This window comes from Synchiropus splendidus, chromosome 3 (assembly GCF_027744825.2).
Source record: "Synchiropus splendidus isolate RoL2022-P1 chromosome 3, RoL_Sspl_1.0, whole genome shotgun sequence".
NCBI lineage: Eukaryota > Metazoa > Chordata > Actinopteri > Syngnathiformes > Callionymidae > Synchiropus > Synchiropus splendidus.
The window spans coordinates 10,660,426-10,666,425 of NC_071336.1; the positions used below are offsets into that span (position 1 = coordinate 10,660,426).

General features: G+C 43.4%; 1 protein-coding gene across 8 annotated transcripts in view; it reads right to left on the minus strand.

Moving 5' to 3' along the window:
• LOC128756515 (sodium/potassium/calcium exchanger 2-like) overlaps positions 1-1,017 on the minus strand; it is a 33,049-nt gene extending 32,032 nt beyond the window's left edge. For 2 of the 8 annotated variants that reach the window (XM_053861112.1, XM_053861114.1), the window contains exon 1: positions 731-1,016. The gene's annotated coding sequence lies outside the window, so the exon portion shown is untranslated. Of the gene's footprint in view, positions 1-730 lie in introns of all 8 variants that reach the window. The other 6 variants (XM_053861115.1, XM_053861111.1, XM_053861110.1 and 3 more) reach the window with 5 other exon arrangements.
• Between the last annotated feature and the right edge of the window lie 4,983 nt (positions 1,018-6,000).

A 6,000-nucleotide genomic window follows, 5' to 3' on the forward strand; every position in this document is an offset into this window, starting at 1 on the left:
GGTGTAATCATAATTTAAACACAGATGGAGCCACTACTCTCCCAGTGTGAGGCATGAATCACAGGCTTGTTATTACACATTGCAGACTGTCAGATTAGGAACCAAACCCAAAACGCCGAGCGACTCAGGACGGTCTGCTTGTAATGTTCCAAGCATGCGAGGCAGAGAAGTGATTCTTGACAATAGTTTGAGGCTTCCAGTTAAAACTGTTGCCTCTGTGATCTGACAATGACTAATGATGAAGCCGCTGCTCATTACCTACACATGGTCTTCATCTTCTTCAAGGCTTTGCGTACTGACTGACTTTGATATTTGGAATGATAATTTCACTGTTAACCACGGATTAAAAGACACACCTGGATACAGTCTACCATCATTTTACTGCGCTTTTAAACTGCGTAAAATCCCGTTTAAACTGGCGGCTGTTGAGACTTGTTGGTCTGGAACAGCTGTGTTTTCCGTGTATTCTCATTTTAAAGCGGTGACTATTGTCCTCCACGGGTGTCGGTAAACACGCTGTGTGGTCGCGTCAGTCATTGACAGTTCTGGATGGTGGACCAGGAATCTGTCATGATGCGTCTCCACCTGGAGAGTCTCGGGAGGCCAAACGTGATCCGCCGCGTCTTGCTCGACTTCCACACCGATGCCCTTCACATGACAACTCTTTTTCCACGCGTGTCCTTCCCCCCCCCAACATCAGCTCCAGTTTCCATGGCGATGTCGTTCTTACCTTCAGAAAAGGCGAGAAATCGTCCACCGCGGCAGGTTCGGTTCCGGGAGCCCGCTGTCCGGTGTGTCGGCGGAGGAGGAGCCGGGCTGCGTGTCTCCTCACTGCGGTCACCGTCCTCTCCCCGGATACTCACTTCCGACGCGGAGCGCAGGCGGGCGGAATATTGAGGCAGGTGGCGGCGCTGCTCTCCTGCAGGCTGTGATGCTGATGATGCTGCATCTGGAGGGAGGAGTTGCCGTGGTGACACTGCAAGGTCCGCTGGTTCCGTCTGTGAGCAGGTGGATTCGCCAGCACTAGTCTGTGGGATTCAAATTCTGAGTGCGTCTCTTTACATTCATCCGCCAGCCTGACACGGCTGTAACCTTTTAACCCTTCGAAACGTGTTGAGGAGCAACAGCATTTTCAGTTTTCAGTCCTCCCTCTGATATTTGCTCATTCTTCAAAGACACTGACGTCCAAAAAAGATCATTTGGCAAAGTTACATTACTGAGAAAAGATAATTTGAAATGTCTGGCCTTTATGTTTGCCCTATTATCAACATCATAAATCACATTTTAAAAAAGAGCCATCTGACGCAAGACCACGTTCATGTTGAATAATTCTGCAGCACACCCAGAAACACTGCTTTATTAATGCACACGTTTGATCCATGCTCGGCACGCTTCATCCAAGTAGCTTTCCAAGTTTCACTGCTCTGATGCCAAACTAAAAACAATATGCTTTAACAGAACAGAAAGTGAGGGGAAATGATTAACTTTGATTAAAGACTTTGATGAGATTGTTTCTGCCCAGCTAACTGGTTTTGGTTGGTAACTTCAAACAGTACTAACAGTTCATTTGTTGTAACATATCCTCACCAAAACAGGCACTGTACTGGATCGCAAATCAAACCAATGTGAATTTCTTCAATCTCCGCTGCCATTTACGTCCTATTGTGGCTGATGAGCCCTGAGACCCTTTAAGGACTGTCATGTCACTCATACTCACCCGGCTAATAAGGTATGGGACTGTATCGAACCCCTCTGCCACTTCCTTCTGACGTAAATGACCTATGGGATAATATTTAGTGCTCGGAGGCCAATTCCATCCCAGTTTAAAATATAATACATTTAAAATACTTTGATGTGATTTTTGACGACAGCATTCAAACAGAGTCTTTTTGTGGTTACTGACAAAATTCACTTATTCACAAATTTTCATCATCCAATTTCCAGCATATATCTAATGCACGTAAGGCATTATTTCTTTATCACATGTCATTTACATATGACATTTACATCTTATACTTCGCATATAAAATCCAAACCAATCATTGTCACTAATGGATGTTTGCAAGGTGGTAATTCCTTGCAGAAATCTTTGAAATAATAACTCTAGATGACATCATGACCCCTTTTTAATAAGCAGCATGAATTGAATCCTATTCAAGAAAGTTTAGGGTAGGCTGATGAGGCTTCATGAAGCACTGCCTCCGTTTCCACTAGCTGCCACTGTCTGGTGTAAAAGTCTTTGAACAACAACAACCAATTCCAATGAAACTACACATCATTTTTATACTGAGAGCGCCACCTACTGAGCTCTGAAAATGACGACACTGTTTCATGAAGCCTCCATTACTAGTTAGAACCCATCCATGTAACATCATGAGGTTCCTGTTTTAATCCACTTTTCATGTGACAGTCTTCCTGCTAAGGACTGCAGTATCAAAAGGAAGGAACAGCCAAGTGTTGACACCAATGACAAATGTCAAAAAAACTACAAATAAAGCTCTCAACAATAGGGGGAGCGGAGGAGTAACAATAAGAACGTGATTCTATGTCAGGACATAACTAACCTCCAGCGCGGTGTGGCGGCATGATTCACAGACCTTATTGATCCCTGCCACATCAGCTCCTGTTATCGTTAGCTGCTCTTACATTCCATCGATAATCACGTTCCGGACTCCCCTCAGGTCACTGGTGTCATTCTGAATGTCATTACTCAAGGAGCATGAAAGAAGCCCGCAGAGGATTCTTGGAGTTTGATTGTGTGTAATGATTATAGAGCTCAATAGGATGTGAATGAAACACGTCCATCGTGCTACGTTGTCTGAAGTCTGGCAGGGGCACGTTCCTATGGAAGGGCGCTGTTTATAACAGTGTTGGAGACTTGCGAGTTCGACTGCTGGTGTGGCAGGAGAGTGAACCAGTTGAAAGAAGGAGTTGCAGTGAGGAAATGCGGTGTCAGTGAAACGGTGTAAAAAAAGGAACATTATTTGGGGATATTCGAGCAAAGCTAGAGACTGAAAAAAAATGCTGCTATTATCAGAAATCTGGAATTAGTTTCCTCTACTGGCGATCTGGAATCAGCCTAAGAGATTTAAGAAGCTTAGTCATCCATGAGAGGCTCAAATTAAAGCAGCTGCCTGTCCAAAGACGGCAGATGAGGTAGCTCAGTTATCTTGTGCACTGAGACTAGGTCTGGGTCTGACCCAGGTCATGCTCGAGGAACTGCATCTCACAGTTGGCCCGGCAACAGTTACCTGAGGAAAGCTGAAGAAGGATTTGAAAGAGGTTAATCTAGGTCTCTTTGTCTGTTCTGCCCCCCCTCAGAGAAGAAGGAAACAATGGCTTGATGGAGGCCTGTACTAATAAACCTATAATACGTACATTTATAGCATGTATTATAGGTTTTTACCTAAGTAGAACAGCAAGTGCAGTGCAGTTACTACCTCCTCCACCGAGTCTTTAATTTTCACACACTTGCTCCTTGATGCATGCACAGTACAGTTCGTTCATGAGAAGTCTCCCTCTATCTCGATTTACACAGAGGAGAGGAGCAGGTGGTCTGTGTTGAGAGGTGGATTAGGATTATCACATGATGTTTATCATTCATTAAGAAATATGATTATAACTCATTTGCTAATCTGCCTCTGTCAGGCCGGGTTGATTACCACCCTGTGGACCTCCCGACCCCCTACTGCTGACCAATCCATACAACTATGTGGGACACAAAGACGTGGATTTAGCTGCCGGGGCTGAGCCAGGGTGGGCCGGATGGGGGGCTGGGCCGACGAGGACCTTCCTGTTGTTTTGTGGTGGATAGAGCAAACAATTGGCTGCCAGGAAACCGTGCATACACCCCGGTGTTATCCTCACCAAGTCATCACTTTTATAACCAGATCAGGAAGAGTGCGCGGAGAGAAATGAAGGATAAGAGTGTATAATGCAAACCACTGCAATTAACAAGGGATTTCAGCAGGCATCAAACCTATGATATGACACTGATAACATCTTCATTCTGCTCTGAGGATGAGAGGAAAAGTTGATGCAGCATTACTAGTCAATTTGCTTTTTCCCAAAGTGACTTACTGAAGTGCACTAGCCATCATGGAGGTCCATCTGTTCGCTGCACATCGGCATTCACGCTGTGTTTTTTGAATGACTATTCTATATCAACGGCCGTCTTCCTGACTTTTGTGTACATTCCACCGAGCCTCTTCCTCAAGTGCTGCTCTGTTCACAACAGGCTGTGTGCGGAGAAGGTCGTTGGCTGTAGCTTCCCTTCTGCGGCTACCACTGTTGCAGGAAAACACACAACATCCTCAAGGACAAATAGCTCATCCCCTGATCAGGTGGGTGGACTCTCGGAACAACCTGTGATATCGAAGGCCAGTCAGCGTTCATGCTCACAGAGTCAGAGTCTACAGTTTTTTCCCTACAGCGGTGTGGCTTTGTGCATCAAAGATGGCAGGCGCCACCCTCTCGCACGACTAGCATCTTAAAGATCATTACACTTGTATGCTTGCCCTTTGTGTAAATGTGCAGTGATCAGCTTGGCTACTTAGTGATCTATTTAGTGTATATATTATGCATTTGATTATTGCATTATAATAATCTTCACTAGTATTTTCAGTAGCAATTTGAATTGGGAATATTACTGTGATATCTTTTGACCTTCTGGTCACTACTTCAATCTGTCTTTGCATGTAGTATTGACACCGTGTGCCTGGGTTCTCGCTAACGCTGTTGGTCAGTGTAAGATTCCCTTCCACAACAATCCACAACTATTATCCAGTAAATGAGGTGCAGACCTGCGTGCCATCATTGGTCAAATGTAATTGTTTTTCACCAAAAGGATGCTTCAAAATAATGACTGCAATTTATTTAATGAACTTTGCGCCCACAGTCAACCACGGATGTGATTGTTGTTATTGTTGGCCCTGCCATGGATGGTTGCCTCTCTGGCATTAGACTAACCTGGATTTGCACCGGTGTTAAGCAAAGACAAGGACGAGAATGTAAGCAGATACGTTTGCTTCAAAGCAGCCTGGATTTCAGGACGGCAAGTTGAAAACATCAGCTGGAGAATGAAAGTGAATATTTCCTGTGTGAGGAGGAGATTCAGCGACAGTGATGCATGACGCATGTTGCATTAGAGGTTTAAGCTTACACAGCTGCAGATGAAGTGGCCTGCTGGGCCACTAGTCCACACGCCGCAGAAGTCATCCAGCGTTGGTGAGTTTGTACATGAGATGGGCAAAAGCCCAACAACTGCGGGGTAGAAAGTTGAAAAATATTTCATGCTGTGATGTCACAAGCAAAGCTGTAATCCTATTTTAATCGCAGTGGATTTATTAAGCAGCAGCAGCAGGTTTAAATCTCCGCAGATTACACAGAAGAAGTGCAGATTATGTAATGAAGTGCACTGAAGGTGATACGGCTCATCTTTAATCTTTGACTGATAGCATAAGACAAAACTGATGACTGATTATCGATAATTAAATATTGACAGATTTTTACTCTGCCTCGAGCCGAATGTCTCTCATACTTCTTCATATCAAATGCTGATACTTCAAAGGCGAGTCCTGCATGAAAAGGTTGTTTGTCGATATACTATTTTTTTTTTTTTGGCTCAGCATTACCCGAGCAACAGTAGTACAATAAAATAACAGAATGCTAATATGAAATAGTTGAGATCCTGTTCCATAGAAGAGCTTTATGGTTGGATTATACAATTATATAATAATGACAATATAATTAATAATTGTGTATATATATATATATATATATATATATATATATATATATATATATATATATGTGTGTGTGTGTGTGCGTGTGTGTGTGTAAATATTATTATATATTAAATAATTATATATAATGTATTAATAGATAATACATTAATAATTCATTGCTGGTATGTAAAAAATAAATTAAGAAAAGATCATTAAAAGAATGCGCATACTCATCCGCGCCAGCAGGGGACGCCACTCTAAGCGCAGCAGGAGA